Source organism: Lissotriton helveticus, chromosome 4_1, assembly GCF_964261635.1.
Source record: "Lissotriton helveticus chromosome 4_1, aLisHel1.1, whole genome shotgun sequence".
Classification (NCBI taxonomy): domain Eukaryota; kingdom Metazoa; phylum Chordata; class Amphibia; order Caudata; family Salamandridae; genus Lissotriton; species Lissotriton helveticus.
Genome location: NC_136063.1, coordinates 1,508,800,514 through 1,508,822,284, shown reverse-complemented (window position 1 = coordinate 1,508,822,284; position 21,771 = coordinate 1,508,800,514).

Sequence of the window (21,771 nt, the reverse complement as noted above, 5' to 3'; positions counted from 1 at the left end):
ATTCTTGGGGAAACAAAGTTTTCATGTTTATGCGGTTGTCAGAAACTAATCCTTTCTTGTGAATTTGAGAAAGTTTCTAGTGACCTCTGAGCTAGCTGGCCCCCACAATTACGTCTAATATATTCAATAGAGACCTAGTAGACACAAGTCCTACGTCAAGTCTATAGGATATATTATTCCAATGCGCAGAGCCTATTGGGAATATAGAAACTACACTACACCACCTGACCGATTACAATGCAACCGCAGTGTAGGCACTCAGAAAACTGCTCTTCTCTATTGCAGCTTGTGCTGCGGCCCTAGAAAAGGGATGCAGCAAAAACAGCAGTGGAAAAGGGCAGTTCTCAAACATCCATGCACTGTGTGCCAGGCACCATGTGGTGCCCGGCACATGGTGCATGGAGGTTTAGGGGCCCACCACAGGTTCCCCCCTTGGCCCATATCTGAGGCCCACGGTGGTCAGGGGCCATGCTAGGTACCCCCAAAGTCCCATTCCATCTGCCTTCACATGACAGTAGGACAGGCATGGAAAGGCAGAGGATTATCATAATCCCTATGGTGGTGCCTCCGCAGGTGCCGCTCCCATTTTAGGGACTACGCTTCAACGACAACCCTAAGGGCTCATTGAGCCTGTCAGAGACGTCGGTCGGTCCCTCCGCCTGCTGAGCTCTGACTGACCGCATCATTATGTAGCAGCGGGACTGCAGCCTGAGAAGTTGGACGGAACAACACTGACGGCCTGTCAGTGGTGATCCACCAAACATCATATTCAGTCCCTTTGTGATGTTTTATTTCACTTTGCATCAAAGAAGCATTATTTGTTACTTGGCAGAGTCAGTGCAAACACCCATTGGTATTGACTCAAATTTTGATCTACCAAGATAGCCAAACTTGACTTTGGGTAAAAAAATAACACCTTCTTGAAGCAGGTGCTAATAAGGACAACCATTTTAATTTCTCAAATAAAAAACATGTATTTTGTATGGGCTGAAGTCCACAGCACACATCCACTGTGTTGGGTTCTGGTATGTTTGCCTAGACATAGGAATTAGTACTGGCGTATGAGCTTCCAGCACATATCCTATGCCACACAGTGTACACTGAACATGGCGAGGCTGTGCATCACACAAGACAGCCTTTTGGATGAAATAGCCAATGGGATGAACGAAGTAACAGGCCAATCTTAAATATAGTCATCTGTGTTGTATTTTGCACTTTGAGCAACATAGGCAGCAAAGGTGGTTGCTTGGCTGCATTGCATTTAAAATGTGTACATCTTTCTCTTCGCCTCGAATTATAACATTTGGCCAAAGCTATGGAAGGGGTTTCAAATACTTGGGCTAGCTGTTTTTTGGAGTCCTTAGACCGTATTAGTCTGAGGCAGCAGTGAAACAAGGCAGTGTATGTACCATATTTTTAAGTATTGTCAAAAGCACAAGTTAGAGTGTGATGTGCGATTGAAACTTTGATCGACTGCACCCTTTGCAAAAAACCTAATTGTGTTTTAGGGTGATATCAGGTTCTTCTCAAACTACACTGAGGCAGGACATGTTTCTGCACATTAGCTTCCTCCAATTAGCTCTGCCTGATTCTAGACCAGTGTTGAAGGAGGGTAAGAAAGGACACATTTCTTGACAATCATGCAAAAAATAAATTAATCCATGTATTTACCGAGGGTTGTTGTGGGCTAGAAGAAAAAGAAACTCCGACCTCCTTTTCTTAAAAAGGGAATTTTCACTTGTTGGGAAGCACGAGATTTTGTGTTGAGTGGTGAATATACTGGGATGATAGATTATTTTGTGGAGTTTATTGATTTTATGATAGATCATGATGTATCAACTTGGCCATGATAGTAGAATATATTCAGAAGAAGTGTTATTAACTGGTGCTTTTGCACCTGTATTAGATATAAGTCCTCAATCTCGAACTCGTATATTTGTTTATCTTTCATCATGTGATTGTTATTATTTTTAGTAACTGACATTAAAGATTTGACTGTCTTTAACATTTGTAGGGAAGTCATCACAGAACCTTGAAGGCCCTGATGGTTGAGCTCTGTGGGGCTTATTTATGAGAGAATTGCACTGCCAGAGCGCACTTTTCATGGTGCGCAGTGGTGCAAGCTTTTTAATCACATCTATAAGGCAACACAAAGCTACTCTAGATGGTTTTGCATGGCCTCAAAGATGTGGAGTAAGACACAGCAGGGCAAGTTGCTGACTTGCCTTACTCCGCATCAAGGAGGCATTCCATGGGCGTAGTGATGGGTTTTCCCATGCAATACCCATGGATTTTGACGCTGTCCCAGATTTACTTGATTGTGTAAACCTGGGCCAGTGCCATAACATTACGCCTCCCCAGAGCAGGCATAAAAATGAGAAATATTTTATTTCTCCCTTAAATATGTCTCCTTGTTTTGTCCTCTCTCCATGTATGCTGCATTCAGCAGCACACAAAGAAAGAGGAAAACATCTCTCTGGATTGTTTTTGTGCAGGCGGTGCCCCTTAGATAGATAAAAATGTTATTAAAATATTGCGCTCCAAGTTATAACAATAGAGTGAATTGTATTTAACAAATTGTCACCAAAATGACAAAAATCCAATAAGGGTAAGCAGATATATTAATTTCTAAATATGTAGGTAAAGATAGCATGAAAATACACAAATACACAAACAAGGTTTGACCCTGTTAGTGGTTTTACCTTAGGACTCAGGGCCATATTTACAAAAAATTGGCATAGGGCATCCCAGCAAGTCTTTCTGTGGTGCTGCCCTGAGCCAATTTGAAAGGGCAAGGAACTATATTTTCAAGATACTGTGAATTCTGATCCTTTCAGCCTGCGCGGGTGCACAATTTGGTGCCTAGCCCCTACGCACCATGGTGCAATGGTGTCTACGTTGTTGCTAGGATAGTTTCTGTGCAGGAAGGGGCACCTTCCTGCACAAAAACAGCATTTTCCTACACAAAATCAATTCATGGCGGTGTTTTCCTCGTTTTAAGTGTGTTGCTGAATGCAGCACACATTAAAAAGGAAAGAAACGAGGAGAAATGAAAACATTTCACCTCATTACGCATTATGGGGAGGCGTAAGGTTTTGGTACTGCCCCAGGTTTACATGATTTTGTAAATCTAGGGCACCGTCAAAATCCATGGGTGTTGCATGGGATCACTCATTGTAATGCCCATGAAACATCTCCTTGACGCAGATTAAGGCAACCCTTACTCTATATCTATGAGGTCATGTAAAGCCATGCATAGTGGCTTTGTGTCACCTCTTAGATATGATTATGTAGTCCTGTGCCACCGGGGCATCAAAAAACGTGACGCTCAGGTGGTGCAGGCCTCTTGTAAATAACCCCCTCTGTCTTTTTTCTGGAAGTCAAAATTCTTCAACAGGTTGTATCTTAGGAAGTCCTCATAAAGTTGGATAGGCATTGGACCAGGAACCACTGAAGCCATTGATTTTGGTGGGAAAAGTTCAGAGTGGAAGGAATTCAATTGTTGTGCCTAGGTAAGTTCTCCTGCTGGCCTGTGACTTTAGGTGCCATCACCCAGTTAAGATTTCTATCTTTGTACTTAGTCTATTTTCCAGAGCTTGAAATCCTGTACATGGATAAGTCGGCAGGTAGCGCCCGATTAGAAATCTGTGAGACTTGATACCTTTTCAGAGTTTAGCTGAAAAAGATTTGCTGCTGCAGAGAAGCTCGAAGTGGGCCAAACCTCTTTCTTCAGTCCAGAAAGCTTGTGCCATGGGCAACTCAGCTTGGCAGGTTTGTCCCAGACCAATATAGGGCTTAAAGTCCAAAGAAGACCTACGTTTTCAGGGATTTTAAGAGACAGTTAGATGCAGCCCAGGGACCCAGGGACACAGGAGCAGCACTTGGAGGAAAACTACTTACCCCAGTGGAGGTCCAGCAGTGTCCATGTTAGGTTCAGTTGAAACTGGTCAGCAGTGAGTTATAGGAAAAGACCTCTTGTAGCTTTTTGTGTCCTTGTAGCCAAATAGGAAGACTAACCAACTGACCCTTGGAGGCCGCATCATCATGATGGGTAGAAGATGGTGTATACAGGTATTTTTGACAAGCCTGTCTGCAGCTTTAAAGGCAACAAGAGTAAGGCAACACATTTAGGCGAGAAACCATGTTTTCCTTGCTAGTCTAGTGAATGGCCAAATAGCTGCTGCAGTTTGCAGGTGAGATTTAACTTTCTGTGCCATTGGTGTATTTTCGCACCCCATATACTTCAACCTTACTGTAAAGTTAAATAAACGGAATAGCCAATGTTACATGTTTTGGGGATTAGAGCACATGCAGTGGGGAATTTACAGCAGTACCCAAGTGAGAAAAGGTTAAGAGCTAGCTGCATTGGACCAAATAAAATGGAAAAGACCGATGCAAAAAGTGCACCTTTTCCAAAAGAGGGGCTTCTGAAATGTGTGGAGACTCCGTCCAAAATGGAAGGTTCCAGGCCAGATTTATTTTTCAAATACCGCTGTGCCAGGTCTGCACCATCAAGTGCTGAAATTTGTTGGCAAAACACTGAAGGACAGAGCTGTTCAGTCCATCCACCTGACAAAATGTTGACCGGCTGTCAATCAACAATTGATTTGTGCATCATTACCCACCAGTTCTCCTATAAGAGGGTTGGGCAGAGGCTAACCCCTGGTCTTGCTGTTTAGGATACTTTCCGAAGCACTCAGCGACATGCAAATGTTACAATGTTTTCCTTGGAGAAATCAGATACAGTTGCCAAAATCTTGAAAGAACTTAATACCAAATCCTCAAATGTTTTTAGCGTAGAGATCTCACTGTTGGATTTGTTGCCATTAACACCAGTTATAATGTCAAAGCCATAGCTTACGGAGGGTACTTCATAGTCCTCCAATGCTTAGTGCAGTGCGTCAACCTAATTGTGCAGGAATTTGACAACAAAGAACTAATAGTGAACAACATACTTCTCACATGTTGCAGGATTTGCACTCATTTCAGTACATTTTTAAACTCTCGGATCTAAGGATCAATCAGCATGCTAATAGAGTCTGTGCAAAAGACTCCATACAGAAGGTGTCAACCCATATGAAATTCTATTTTCTACATGCTGCAACACCTGTTAGAGAAGAACAGGTCTATCAATGACTAGATACTACAAAGGAGAGAGAGTACAACTTCCAAAGGCTTAACAATGGAAGTTGAAAAATTGAACAGTGGAGTGCCTGATCCAAATGTTGCAATACCAAATGGGATGATGGACGGAGTGTTGAACAATGCAAGCACTCTCCCCCAGTCAACTGATCTGGGTTTAATCCACCATCATTCTTTAGCTCACTCCGACATCCCAGTTCAGACATGGCCATATGCAAATCAGTCTGACCCTGTGCCTCATGGGAACAGTCCAGCCCGAACTGCCATGCCATGTCTTCCCTGGACCGGAAACACGCATCCTGGGACCGGTTTCTAGCTAATCAGCCGTCATCAGCCAGGCTAGCTTGAATCCAGTGGCAAAGTGAGCAAGGGACCCACGTCTGGGCATACCCTGCCAACTTAGTGCGAACAAAGACATGGGAAGTTAGCAAAGAGAATTGCGATTCTCCTATTAACATGACCAGAGAATCTGGATTTCATTAAAGACACGGAGGCTAGCATTATGCATTTAACTTTTAATGCAACTCCAAACAGCCGCATATGTCACAAAGCAATAGTTCCAATGGAACATTCTTAACAAAACAATTCTAGTAAGCACTAGGCAAGCAGCCTCTTTTAAATAAGGAGTAAAGGAGAGAAAGGAAATGTCCCAATGAGAAACTTCAACGATGAGACTTCATAAAATCAGGGTAGATGGAGGACAAACGAAATCTCCAAGATCCGAAGAGAAACGATCAGGAATATAAGTTCACGAGAGGTTATCTGAAAAGAAAAGAAGTGTATATAAATTCAGAAATATAAAGAAAGATTAATCTTGATAAGGAACAGTAAGGAATCAAATAAAATATTCCATTCATTAAAGTATGTTTATTGTCATAGAAAAGCAATAATGAACATTTTATCAGCTTTACAGAAGTAAATAGTAAGTAAAAGAATAATCATCAACCACCCAGGGAAGGGTGGGAGGGATAATGCTAGCCTCCGTGTCTTTAATGAAATCCGGATTCTCTGGTCATGTTAATAGGAGAATCGCAATTTCATTACAAGACCGGAGGCTATCATTATGTATGTTGGTAGCCTTGTAAAACAACATCAGACATGTGAGATATAGGTTTGCAATAATGATGAGCAAAGGTTCTAGAATTTGACCAATCAGCAGCTTTTAGAATATCATCTAACTTACCTCCTGACCAAAAGGACTTACTGGCCATAGCACCTCTGATAGAATGTGGTTTGAAGATATTAAGATCAACACCAGCAAAATTCATAGCAATTTTAACCCATCTAGCAATAGAGGCAGAAGAAATACCTTTATGAGGTTTAACAAAGGATATAAGTAATTGATTAACACCAGAAGGGCGAAGAGTATGCATTCTCGAATCATATTGTTTCATACAATCTACAACACAAAGTTTTTTACAAATATCAAAATGAGGATAGAAAATAGAATCAGACATAGTTTTGGTCCTTCTGTGGAGTTCAAATTTAACACCAAACATATCATAAGATCTATAGGAAATATCTAGAGCTCTAACATCAGAAACTCTACGACATAAAATTAGACAAAGAAGAGTAGCTAGTTTGATAGAAAGGTTCTTTCTGTTCAAAAGTGAGTGATCTGGCCAAGTACAGAAAAGGTCAAGAATTAATTTAACATCCCAGAGAGATTGATATCTAGGTTTTGGAGGTCTTCTAAGTCTTATACTTTTAAGGATTCTACAAATAATAGGATTTTTACCTACCGTTTTATTGTTGACCAAGGAATGACCGGCAGAAATAGCTGATCTATAGCAATTGATAGATCTGTAACTCAGACCTCTATCAAATTGTTCTCCAAGGAAATTGATTATATCAACGATAGGTGCTTCCACGGGATCCAAGTCCCTTTCCAAGCACCAACGTAACCAGACTTTCCAAATGTTGTTATACCGGTAGTGTGTTCCGGGGGCCCAAGATTCTCCGAGGAGAGTTGAAGCTGTTGACGAAAGTCTAGAGAGATCATTGGATCTCCTGACACTCTCCAGGCAAGAAGGTTCAACTTCCCTGTATGAACAAGAGGGTGAATTAGACCGCCTATGTCGGTGAGAAAGTCGTTGAGAGAAGGAATTAGGACAGGAAGGTCGTAAGACATCTCCAGAGTAGTTGGGAACCAGGCTTGGGAAGGCCAAAAGGGAGTTATCAGGACAATGGAAGCATGTTGATGTCTTATTTTCTGGAGGACCCTCTGAATCATTGCAAAGGGAGGGAAGGCATAAGCGTTGACTCCAACCCATGATTGGAGGAAAGCATTGACTGCTAGAGCATCCGGGTCGGGCATCCAGCTGTAATAGGGTTCCATTTGAAAGGTTAATCTGCTCGCAAAAAGGTCTATTTGAAAGGGACCCCAAAAGTAATTGAGGGAATTGACTACTAAGGTGTTCAGTTTCCAATCGGAATGATCCAGGAGGAATCTTGAGTTCCAATCTGCAGAGACGTTGGATTCTCCTGGAAGGTATTCTGCTCTTAGAGAAATTTTGTGTTCTAGACAAAAGATCCAAAGTTTTTTGGCCAAATTTGACAAGTCTTCCGACTTTGTTCCACCCAGACGGTTTATATAGGCAACAGCGGACATATTGTCCATTTTTAAAACAACCGATCTGCCTTGAAGAGAGTGTTTGAAGCTCATTAGAGCATAAAGGCCTGCAGTTAGTTCTAGGTAGTTTATATGGTGAGAAGACTCCTCTTGAGACCAAACTCCACCAGTATTTTGATCTAGGAGACAGGCACCCCAGCCATGAAGGCTGGCATCTGATTCCAAAATAAAATCTGGTGTTGAGCCAAATATTGCTCTGCCGTTCCAAGCATCCAAATTCTCCAACCACCAGGTTAGTTCTGAAATGGACTCTTGGTTCAGGGAAACACGGTCTCCATACCAGAGACCTGATCTTAAAGCTTTCCCTTTTAACCTTTGAAGGGCCCGATAATTTAGAGGCCCCGGAAAGATAGCCTGAATGGAGGACGAGAGAAGACCTAGAAGTCTGGCTAGTTCTCTTAAGGAAAGATTTTGATGTTTGAGGACATGTCTTATCTCTTTTTTGATTTTGGAGATCTTCTTTTGAGGAAGAAGGAGAAGACAATTGGTGGTATCTACGGTGAAACCTAGGAATTCCATGGACATTGAGGGGGACAGTTTTGATTTTTCTTTGTTCACAATAAATCCCAGGGTTTCTAAAAGATCCATGACAGTTTTGAGATCTTGAAGAATTTGAGTATAATCTTGGGACATAATAAGGATATCATCTAGATATATAATCATACGAATACCTGATGAGAGTCCGAAGGGGAGAGCTTGGAATTGATAAAGTCGATTCTTCCAAATAAATTGTAGGAAGGGTTGATCTTTCTCGGCCATAGGAATGGTAAAATAGGCGTCTTTGAGATCTGGTTTGACCAACCAGTTTCCTTCTAGCAAGAGATCTCTCAGAAGATGGATACCTTCCATCTTGAAATGTCTGTAAACAAGATATTTGTTGAGTTCTCTGAGATTTATGACGGGTCTCCAATCTTTGTCCTTTTTTTCTACCAGAAAAAGAGTACTTACAAACCTCAGAGTTTCCATAGGGACTTCTATGATTGCGCCTTTCAGGAGCATTGAAGAGATCTCCTCTTCTATAATCTTTTCTTGATCCTGAGAGAGAGGCATTACTCTTGGGAAAGAAACCTGAATCGGAGTGTCTATGAAATCTATTGAAAAACCAGTAACAGTGTTCAGAACCCAAGGGTCTTGAGTAATTAATTTCCAGTTCTGGAGAAAGAATTTTAGTCTGCCTCCCACTTGTCCCCTCCCACTTGTGTGGGAGGGGAAAAAGGCATCAAAGGATTCAAATGACTTACTTTGTGGGTTGGTGTCGTTAGATCCCCTTCTTGGTCTCGAACCTCTCGAGCGGAAGCCTCTTCCTCTTGAAGGGTAGAATTGAGTTTAGTAGGAGGACTGATAGTCGCCTCTTGCGTTATAACCTCTGGATCTACCGAAGGGCCTACGATTAAAGCGGCCGAAAGATTGGCCCCTTCTTCCGGCCCTGCCAAAAAGGTTATTGTTGTTGACATTGAAAACCTTTTTCATACTTTGGTGTGCTTTATCCAGGGCTGTAAAAGTGGACACGTATTTGCCTAGAGTCTTGATTAGGTCTTCGCCAAAAAGAAGGCCTTTAGGATTAAGTGAAGGCTCCTTATCGGCTAAGTCGCTCAACTTTGGGCTAATCTTAGTCAGAACGACTCTCCTTCTTTCCGAATTGAGACCAGCATTAGCGTTCCCTAGAAGAACTAGTGCCCTTTGACTCCAACCACGTATAAGGTTAGTATCTAGGCTGGAACCGTTGAGATGACTATTTTCAGCGGCATCAATAATCTTAGTGAGGGGACCTAAAATATCAAGAACTCTGTCTTGACAGATTTTAAGGGATCTCTCCATACCTTTTCTTGGATCCCTACCAAGCTTGAAAAGATATTTTATCAGTTCAGGATCAAGATTAGGAGTTTGGCAGACTTTACCTTCGATAGAGGGTCTTGAACATTCAGCTCGTAGGAGATTACGAGTGTCCCTCTCTAGGGGGTTCCTGATCCATTTAGTAATAAATTTGCTAACATGGTCCATGGGGACCCAATCAGAGCTTCTAGGGTGTCTGATGTTCAGAGGTGAAAACATCTCTTCACCTGAAGGGTCAAGGACGCTATCCTTAGATGAGGAAGCTAAATTATCATCATAGGATTCAAAATCTTGATTATCCTCGTCCAAGTCGAGGATGTATTCGTCGGGGAATTCTGAGGCATTATCAGTAAAATCATCATTGTTAAAATTGTTAAAATCATCATGGATGACTTCATTATTCTGAGCACTTGGATAAGTTGTGCCGCTGAGGACACCTTTATAATTTGTGCCGCGGGGGACACCTTTATAATTTATGCCGCTAGGGACACCCGAGGTACTAGGACCTGAAATAGTGCTCTTAGGGGTAGAGTCAATATTTTTAGTTTTTTTACCCCTTAATTCATTGAGGTCAGTAACATTTTCAAAATCATATTGAAATTCATCCTCCTCTTTGGGAGGAAAGGGTCTTTTAGAAGCCATGACTTGAGAAAGTGTAGAGAACATACAGGACCTAATTTCTTTATGTATTAATGATTTAAATGCCTCATTTTCAATATTGGGGAGAGAAAGATCGTTTTGGTCTGAATCTGAGTCAGACATGATAAATGGTATAAGGATCTATTTTTCTCTAACCGCTCTTTTTTTTTTATATATATGTTATGTTATGTTATGTTATAAAGTATTTTATTACGCGCTCTGCTACTACAGAGTATCCTGGCGCGATATGTAACAGTAAACAGAGCCAATCCAGAAGGAAGAGAAGAAGCTAAATACTGAGATTAAAGAGGTGGGTTTTTAGCCCTTTCTTGAATTCCGACAGTGTGGCTGAAGATCGCAAAGAAAACGGCAGGGCATTCCAGGACCGCGCTGCTTGGACAGAAATAGACTGACCCCCCAGTCTCACATATCTGACTTTGGGCGTAAACATCAGAAGGAGATTGGCAGATCGAAGAGCACGGCGAGGAGTATAAAAAGTAAACCTCTTGTGCAGATATTGTGGTCCTTGTTGGTGCAGGGCTCGAAAGGCCAGGACCAATGATTTAAACACAATGCGATGGGCCACCGGGAGCCAGTGAAGCTTTCGAAGATGGATATGTGCACTAGTTCTTCTCGGGAGATGGAACAGAATTCGGACCGCCGCGTTCTGTATGATCTGCATTCGATTAATGAGATATTTAGGGAGACCGCTGAAGAGGGCATTGGCATAATCCAGCCTTGATAAAATCAAAGCGCGCAGAACCGTCTCTTTTGCTTCCCTGTGAAGCAGCGGAAGGAACCTTTTGAGTGACTTGAGGGTCGCAAAACAGGTCGCAGTAAGTTTTTTTAAGTGAGCTTCAAACTTAAGATCCTGTCCTTTATAAGAATGTAAAGTAATCAGATAAAAAGTAATTCCCCTTTTTTTTATGCAGTGGGTAGTGATTAGAATAGAGTTGTAAATCTATTTAAGTATAAAAATAAATAATATCGCCCAGAATGGAAGAGTTTGTTGAATAGTAGCGAGCAAAAACGATAAATTGATGTAATTCGGCCGATCGCGTTGGGAAACTGACAGTTTCCCTGTGCGCGATCAGCCAGTTGCCTGGACACGCTCATTGTGAGCATCGCGTTAGAGGAAGGGCGCTAGGCAACAACAACGCGCAGCGCGTGTGTTGCCAATGGCCCTTCCTCATTTTTTTGGGTAAATGACACGGCAGTACTGAGGGAAGACGTGCAAGGTCACGGGCGCTGCCGGGAGAGGGAGGAGGGCAACGAGGGAAGGTATAGTCTTCTCAGCCCGCAAAAGTATAACGCGCGAAGGCCAAAGCGCTCAGGCAGTTAGGAGAGAAAGCAGCGCGCCTATGGGGAAAACGAACAAAAAGGATATCGAGCCGACCTCCATACATTGGAGGACGGGTAAGGAACGAGTGAGGGGTGAAAAGGGAGCGGATCGTCCCGCGGGTAGAAGGCAATCAAAGAAATAGGAAAAAACAGAAATATATTACTCAATGTAGAACAAAATCATATGTATTTGCCAGAAAAGCAGGCTCTAGTGTCAATATCGAAGATAATTCATAAATAGCAGTACAAATACAGCAAATAGATGATAATTAATGAACAGTTTTAAGAGTAAGAAAAACATGACTTATCTGCTTGGAGCCGCATTTAAAAGAGACTGCTTGCCTAGTGCTTACTAGAATTGTTTTGTTAAGAATGTTCCATTGGAACTATTGCTTTGTGACATATGCGGCTGTTTGGAGTTGCATTAAAAGTTATATGCATAATGATAGCCTCCGGTCTTGTAATGAAATAACAGCCATTGCCATGAGCCAAGTAATGTCATTATTGCACATGGTGCAGGAACATTTGCTAAAGGTGGAGCAAACATATACCAATGTCAGTAACAAAGCAGCTACTTTGACCATCAATTAACCCTATCTGTGAACACAAATAAAAGGCTGCACTTCTAACATTTGTAATGTGTTGCTTAATGGATTTCGGAGGACGTAAATCAAGTGCACAGGCAATGCAGGAACAAAGAGTGTCAACAACAATGACTTTTGAGAAGAGTGTACAGGACACTTTGGATCAAGACCCATTGGCCTACCTGGATCAAAACATATTGTAATATTAGCGTGGGAAGAAGAAACAGTGGCCAGAACTTAGTAGGCTGACAAATAGTATTTGCCATTTCTCATAGCTAGTGAATCTTCAGAGAGCATGTTCTGTGCAGTAGGGGCAATTGTTATGGTCAGAATAATGATTTCCATTCACACTCGCGCTCCTTAATGCAGATTAGAAAATATTTGCTACGATTTCAGTAAATCCACTACCTCCTCCCCCACGCTGGTATCACAAGTGGTCCAAAATGGATTTGTGCACACCAGAAAGACCTCCCTCAACCTGTGCAGATTCTTCCATGTAGTAGATCTGGCACTTGGCAGGTTGTCTAGTCCTAGAAATAGAAAACACTTTTCACTCCCTTGAGCAGGCCTACTTATTCCAAGAGCTCCTGCAATACGGCCTGGGGACCATTTATATCTGCTCGGTTAGAGTCCCTAATATTCACCCATCAGCTAGGGTAAAAATGGGCTCTCTCATTTCTGACCTGATTCCAATTTGCAGGGGCACCCGTCAGGGATGCCCGTTGTTTCCACTACTCTTGCGATGGACCGTTAGCTCATGTCCTGCTAGGGCAGGGACTGCACTGGGTATACTGCTAAGTGATCGACTACACTCAGTCTCACTCTATGCTGAGGATATGCTCCTCTTCCTTAGAGACATTATTGACATCCCAGCAGATATCGCTCTGACTCCCAATAAATTTAATGTATCAGGTCTCAGGGTTAACAGGGCTAAATCTTGCCACTTTCGATTTACCGCTACAGCAACCTACCCTGCTCTTTGAATAAACGGTGTCCTTTTATCATGACAGCCCATCAAATTCCAATACCTGGTCTTACAAATATACCATAAGTGTCCTAGTGGGATGTACCTCTCTCAGTGGTCGGCCATTTACCTCTCACAAAAATGGCAATATTGCTAAACCTACTACACTTCTTCAGTCTTTCCCCTTATATCCCTAAGCTCTTCTTTCGTTCACTTGAACGACTGATTGGAGCTTTTATTTGAGATGCAACATGTCATAGGGTTGCCCTACATAAGGTTTACCAGCAACTGTGGACTAAGAGTACCGAATTTTAAATCTACTATCTGCCTACTCAGCCACAGTGTGTAGCCAGATGGGTATCAGTCTGCCAGCTGACTGATACTGCAACCGGCTTCCCACCATGGACCAAAAAGAACAGAGTATCTGCAAGATTCATTGTCCTTCCTCTTCAGCTTGCTAAGTGCTGCTTGATCACTCACAGAAGGAAGTCACTGACTCCTCCTGCGCTGTCTGCTTGGATGCACTCTATAGATGCCTGGGTTCAAGCTGAAAACTCGCCCTTGCATATTAGGAGCCTACCTAAATACTCTGCCATCAAAGACACCCTGTTGACTGAGCTGTTGTCTATCTAGTGGGATGATAACCTCCCCCCTGACACACTTCAGCCTGGAGTCCAATTGCAACTATTAATACTGCCTGATTTATGCATTGTTCTTTGAGAGATGTCTTCTACCCCCTTCATTCCAAAGGTTATACATTTCCTTGCTCTATTGTTGTATTGTTTTTCTTTGCATAATGTGGGGGTGCGAGCTAGTTTTATCGTTTGAAGTTCTGAACATTGTCATCTTTTTATTGTTTGTGTAATTCTATTCTCTGTTTGCTCTGTCACAGAAGAATGCACATTCTGCTGAACTGCATGTCCCTGTACTACTCGACCTGACATTAATGGATGTGCACTGTGCAGTGGGGAAGATACCAGGCGGATATGTTTACTGAATAATGTACTAAGCTATATGTGGGACAAGAGTAAATGTAAAAATGCTCAATAAAAAGATGGTTTTTTTTTTTAAATCAATGATGTCTATTGAGATGTCATCATAAGTGATGTAATATGTGAGGTCATAAGCAGTGTATGGCGGGGGTGTAAGGTATAGATAGCTGAGTTAAAGATATCTGGTGAAATTCCATACATTGTTTAGTTTAAATGGTATTTTTTAACTGACATTTTCACCTAACTATAATTTTCATTTGGAGTTTGATTTTTCAATGAATTTCTGAGGTACTAATATTACCCTATCTAACAATACCATTGTGTTAACCTATTTTTTTCATTAAGATTCTAGTTGGTTATTTTGCAAGGTATAATCTTACTACCATCCCTAACTAGCCTGTGGTAGGGACGCCCTGCGCCCAACCCACCGGGGCAGCCATCTCCCATGCACAGCCAGCCGATGAGAGTGCTCATCATAATATAAAAAAGTGTGGATGGCGTCTTACTGCCTTTCCAGACGGTGCAGGAACACTTTGGCCTCCCGGATGGTAGTTTCCTCCTGTATGCAGCCGTGACAACGGCGATACGCAAACACTGGAAAACTGGCCAGCTGGAGCCCAGCACGACCATGGCCTGCCAATACGTGGTGATGGCGGCGGGCACCTTTAAGGCGGTCACTTGCCTCCATTTACGAATGTTGAATGAGGGTCTGGAACCACTCACTGTATTGAAACAGAAGTGGGAGGAGAGCATTGGGAAATCCATACCGGATGCGACATGGGGCCACATTTTGAGGAGGACTTGGAAAGGGAGCAGAAATGCTCGGTTTCAGTTGGTACACTTTTTTGTGGTACATAGAGCTTACCTTACCCCGGGGAAGATCAGGAGGCAATTCCAGGTCCACGGGGCGGCATGCCCGAGATGCCTGGCACCTGATGTGGAATTCGACCACATGTTATGGACCTGTCCAAAACTAGGGCTATATTGGTCGGAGGTGGGGGAGCTCCTTAGGGCAGTTGTGGATCGACAGGTGGAATATGATATGGCGAACTGCTTGCTGCTTTGGTTCCCCCACACGGCGAAAACGAAAATCACTAGTAAATTCATTGACCTGGGCCTCTTATTAGCACAGAGGGAAATCACCTGGCACTGGAAATCGAAGGAGGGCCCATCCAGTAGGAGATGGATGAATGAACTGCAGAAATGGCCCCGTAGTGAGAGTACACTTAGGCTCCGGCAGGCCACCCGGGCGGCTAATGAAAAGAGTATGGAGATGGCAAGGGCGTGGGAGGGACTAGTGCAAGCACTAAAAGACCACTTGGTTGGAGATGAGGAATAGGATGAGGGACCATTGTACGAAGTTCCGTGAGACACAATTGGGAATAAGTATTGACCCTCAGATCTCTTTGGAATATGATTATGTATGCTTGAATGAGGCCCACACCACCAGCCGTACGGGGGGGAGGGACATGGGATGGGGAGTTTGGGGGTTCCTTTAAAAGTATAAATGTTGTGAAGAGTGAATGAGGGGATACAGAAAAGCAGATGACAGACCATTGTATCGACTGGAAACGATTGCTCTTTCATGTTTTTTCTATTCTTTCTTAATTCGTTCTGTCTCTGGCAATTTTATGGCTGCCGCCGCCCGGCCCCCGGGTTGTGGGCTAAATGGCTGTGTATTGTTTCAATTAAGATCTGTGGACGGCAGTTGCCAGCGGCTAACCTATCGGAATGATTGCTTGTGTACCCCATGACTCTGCAATAAAAATATAGTTTACAAAAAAAATAAAAAATAATATAAAAAAGTGTAATTTTAAATAAAGCAGTCCTACTTGCTTTGCCAAGGGGTCATCACATCACTAAACAATGCAAGCCCATTGGTTATGTCAAGAGGTCACCGAATAAATATACAAGTAAGCCTATTGTCTTTGTCATGGATTCACCACATAGATATACAGAGGCAAGCTTATTGACTTTGTCATGAGGTCACTACCTTAATAGAACAGTAATCGTGTTATGATTCAATGTTAAATCCAATTTAATCCAACCCCATATTCAAAGGTATTTATTATTAATAGCAAACATTGAATATTTGCCAATCCCTGAACTGCTAAGGCTTTACCATTCCAACACAGAGCCATTTTTGGGCTATTTGAGGTAGCCAGATTTTTAGATTTTGGGAAAAATGAAAAAACAGTGCTGCACAAGAAAGTGTCTGTTTTTATTCCTAAAAATTGCATGAACGAAAGTTGTGCTGTGCTCAAATTGCCATATCCTTGGCTTTCAAGAACAAGCCAAGCTAAATAAAACATTCAAAAAATACTACTATTTTGACATTTATCCAAGAGGAAGCCTATTTTCGTGCTTTCAACCGGCTTTTAGTTTGTGATGAAAACAGGTGTGAACCCAATGGATGATCCCAGAGCGCTATACATTTTTCAAAAGCAGAGAAAGATTTGAATTCAGCAAGAGGTTATTTCTGTAGATCCCTCAAGGTTTTGCCCAAAGAAACGGACTCTTCATTTTGTTTAACTCTTTTTATTTCGCAAGCTCAAAAGACAGTACAAACATGTGCAAAAGAGCATGTAGATTTTGGGGTTACATCACTACAATCGTAATTCTTAATTCAGAAGAACAAGGATGAGGGGGGACATTTCGCAAGGGGCACAATCCCCACATCTGATGCTATCTGGTATCGGGAGAGGGTACACTCTGAAATGGCGCCACACAGTGTTGGGTCAGAATCACCCTGGCTTGATCCCAACTCTCTCACAGCCCCCTGCAGGTGTGCCACCCCCTGCTTTTGTACACTTTCTCCTCCGTACTCTGACACCAGTCCAAGTCTTTCTCCCACTCCACCACAGATGGGGGTTGCGGCGCCCCACAGCCTCTGGCGATATTTCGCTTCACAATCCCCACTGCCAGCGTCAGCCAAAGAGTAACATGTCGTGGCCAAACAGTCTCTCCCTTGATCATACGCAGAAGCCACTTGGCATCCATTGGAACATTACATCAGTTCCAGACACTCTGGCCATTGTTGCCATAAAATTGCTCCAGAACTGCGCAACTTCAGGGCATTCCCGAAGGGTGTGAAAGAAGGTACCCTCCCGCTGGAAGCCTCTAATGCTCAGTGCCGTCGGTGCCCTTCCAATCGTATGTAGTAGTGTGTAGGGATAATAGGAGTGATGTAGTATCCTGAGTTGGACCAGTCTGAAACGTGCACGTATCACGATTTCCCTTGGGCCCTGGAGTGCCTCTATCCACTCTCCGTCATCTATATTTCCAAAGTCGTCTTTCCAACCAGCACGCAAGGCTGTCAGTGGCTCAGGCATATTGTTATGGTATATTGTTGAAGTTGCTTTTTCTGGAATGAGATCTATGTGTAGTCTGTCTTCTCAGGGGGAATGGTCTGGAATGGATGTGCCTCAATGTATATATGTCAGCAGCGCATGTATAAGACTCAAATTGTGAAATCTCTGGGCCGGAGCTAGCCCAAACTCTTGCTGTAGGACGGTCCTCAAAAGTAAGTGGAGCTCCACCCCTCCATATGTCTCGCAGGTGTTCAATGCCTATACTCTGCCCAACTGCGAAGCCTCGTAATGCGACCACCTCATTCAGCACATCACCTGACCACAGAGGCATCCTACTGGTCAGTTTGCTCTGCCACTCTGGCGCCCGGTTCGCTTATGACCAACATGCCACAACTACAGCGGTATGTACAGGCCATTTACGGTCTGGCTTCCGAGCATATAATAGCGGTTCACAGTTGCCTCCTGGCATAGTGTCCCAGTCTACCCGGTAAGCTGGCTTGTCTCTGTCTGCGTATACCCAGTCATTTACAACTAGCAGCTGCAAGGCCCAGTAATAGAGCCGAACATTCAGCACCGCCAGGTCTCCATCATATACCCCTCTTTGCAGCTTATTGGGTGTTATTTTAGGTACACCCACCTGCCACAGCAATTCCCAAGTGTCCTGTGCGATCTTCTTAAAGACCGTAGGTGGGACAGGACGGGGTAGTTTGCAGAATGTAGGGAAGGCACGGCAGGGTCATCATTATAAAAACATCAGCTCTGCCCGCAAGGGACTTTGGCAAGGCTCACCAGTGCAGTATGTCCAAGTAGAGCCTCTCCAACTGGGGGGTAAGATTCCTCTTTGTTAGATTTGAAAATCCCATTCCTGCAGTGCACTTGTTTCATGCTATATTTGGTTAGCAGTGTGTGGCTAAATAGATGCCATTTGTATTCACGTAATGCAACCCACTGAGTTAACCCCGTAATGTGCACGCTTCAATTAGCGAGTGGGACTCCGTTTTGTATCTCGTAATTCCTATTAGGCTGCTTAGATTGTGCGTGAACTAGGCCTCATTACTCGTATTGCTTGCTTCAGCAGAAAACTTTATTTTGTTATTATTTACTCTTCTGTTCAAGGGTGTTTCTCGACTTACTAATGAATAGGCCATTCTGCCCTCGCATACCTATCCGAGTATGTAGTTCTGCCTCCCCGTTAGGAGACGCTGAGGCTCAGCACGGTAACCTTGGGTTGCAGATAGCATGTACCCATCTGGCAGGTGGTAGCTCATGCCTCTGTGCCCTCTTTGTTCATGTTCGGCCCAGGCCGGTAACTTTCCACTGTGGGCATGGTTGGAGGCTCATGGGAAGATTTATTACGTGTGGTAGACTGTTGGGGGTCAGTCCCTTGGCAGACATTTTAGGGTGCAGGTCAGATTGGACTCCTCTGCAGATTATTACTAATGAATGTGTGTTTGCATTCTCTACTGTCTGACCGACTCTTCATTACATGGGAAGGCATAGCAGGTGGTTGTAATTAACCTGAGTGCCCCGTAAGGGCCACATTCTTCAGGTGGTGCCTGAACAGGGACCCCACAAGGTGACCTGACTCAGGGTCAGCGGTGCGTGCGATCGGTCAGTCGGGCGGAACGGGGTACCCCACACAATCAAACTTGGTTCTCACAGCTGCCCAGCCTATCTGATCGGGCGACTCCTCGTCTACTGGTCACCGGCTGGGGTCCTGAGAAGGCAAAACCTCGGAGTTGACCGTTTGGTCCAAAGAGTCGGCAGTGGAGAATAATTTGACACTCGACCTGAGTGCACCTGGTGAGTGATTTGATTCTTGGAAAAATTGCGCCATTCTTGAACGGCACGAGCCTGCAGGCTAGAGCCTGTCTTCTTGAGCTTGGTACAGTCTCCAGACTGCAGTGGGCGGATTTCTGACCATATTGGTTTGGTTCTTGAACTATTTTTCTCTTGTTTATTTTTCCTTTTATTATTCTTGTTAGTGTTATACTTGCCGTTGGCGACCACGTATGTGTCTTGTATTAAGATGCCTTGTGTAAGTAAGTTAGGGTGTTTTGGATGTGATTTGTTGTTCCACTGATGCTCGATTGGAAGAGAGCCAGTCTGCGCCTCCGGAGGGTTCCCCAAATTTCCACGTATACGTCAAGCACGGCCTTGGCCCTATTATGTTTAGCACTTTTGTGGCATTAATGTAAGAGGGACAACCCTGATTTACAGTGGCCACTTACTGGCTAATTTGATGAACACAAATTGAATTTCTTGCAGGACAAATTGTTCGCTGAAAGAGCAGGCAGTCAATGTTTTATTCTCTAAGAGTATGCAGAAAGAAGCAAAGCAACGGCGTATGAGAGCAGAGAAAGAGGCCCAGAAAAGACAGACACAAACGATAATGCAGAAAGCAGTGGCATATGAAAGGGAAAAGATAGTGAAAGGCATAGAATGTGTGGATAGGAATTTCCGATTACAGAATGATAAATGTTATGTCGCCAAAGAGGAGGAAGACATTTTTGTTGAATAGTTATTGGATTCTCACCCCCCCACCTCCTTATGCCCCTGAAGGATGTATCCAACAGTTCTGACGTCCCAGTCTGCGGCCCCTAGTGCCCCACTCTCTAGTGTTTCTGTTTTTAGCACTACTGCCCCATCCCCGATCCCACTTGCTTCTCCTCTACTTGCGCCAGCCACAGGGGCGGGAGCCGTTAGCTCTCCTGTCCTGTCTATTGCTTATGTTTCGACTTCTACGCCCCCTTTTACTCCTACAAACTGTCTCCCTACATGATGGTACCTGTTTCTGTATCTGCTCTTTCCCCCTTGAGCGTCGCACGTCAAACACTGTCAAATGTCGAAACGCCTGTCCTTGGGATACATGAAGCGAATTGGGCAGCAGCGGGAGACGACATGGAGAAAGTGTTGGTGGGTTCTGTTGTGGGTGATGAGGAAAAGCAAATGGTGGTGAATCAAGTGGCTCAGTGGGCCTGGAATGTGATCTATAGTGTCGGAGATGTGTGGAGTTTGATGAAAGATTATGAGCCTCTCAAACAGCAGTATTTTCTTAAGCACATGTCGGCCACGCTAATAGGACTGTGGAAACAGTGTTTTCAGGGTTTTGAACCGCAGATCATCTATGACATATGGGACAGGGTATATGCTACAGGTATGGCCCGAATTAGGTTTTTAGCAATGTAAAAACACTGATGGGTTACTGAGGCAGATTGCTCCAAAAGGTTCCGACGATAGGGACACAGCACCTTATGAGGGAAGTCCATCCCATTTACCACCCCGGAATACCAGAATTGCGCAACTCCACAGACATTGTAATTAGACCACAAGTCAACGCTTGCTTTCAGGAACAGGGGATCTATACTCCATGGAAAGGGAGTAAGGTGCTACCTAGGAACCAGCTGCCGGACCCTTGGAAAAACCCTACTGCATATTATAAAGAAATGACGGACGCAGTCTCCTCCACAGTAATGACATTAGCCAATATATAGAAGTGGGAGAGGTTCAGATTCGGCCCCGCAGCTACCCTGGTCAAATAGGGGTGGTGCTTTGAGTACACCCATTGAGCTTAACCAATGTGCCTATTGTAAGCAGGAGGGACATTGGTGGAATGAGTGTCCGGAGTTGTTGCAGAAAGGTGAGGCCTGAGACGTCAGGGTTTTAGAGGATGCGGAAGAGAAGGAAGAGGCAGAGCGGAGGTACAGTCAGAGAATACATCACACTATTGACAGAGTGGGAACTATTTTGACGACCCTGAGTCCAACAGTACTATCACAATGACTATGACATGGATGAGGTGACGGGGTTGTCCCATAGCTAGGATAGCCAGGGACAGTGTGAGGGACCAGTTCCGGTGCCTGTAGATCAGCGCGGACCCAATGTCACTGCAGATTTACAGGGTACGACCAAGACATTTTTAGTTTATACAGGGGCTATGAATAGTTCTGTTTCCCGTTCACTGGTCTCAGGGGCAGCTCTTTCTGGCCAAAATAATGTGTCGGTAGGCTTTTCAGGCATACCGGTTGGTAGCCCCATTACGAAACCTCTTGCTTTGACTATTGGCCCCTTCACGGTTGATTCACCATTTTAATTGCCGTCCAATTTTGGGGAGAATTTGTTGCGATTGGATTTGTCAAAAAGGTTACATGTAACAATATTCTGTTCACCTGATGGTGTATACATGACTATTGGACCACAGGTGGCCTGTGCAAACCAATGCTTCTCAAAAGATGCTGCTCTCCCCACAGAGTTCCAGAACATGCCACGCACATTGTGGACTACAGGGGACACAGATGTGGGATTGCTCCAGATCCGACCGGTCTCTATCCAG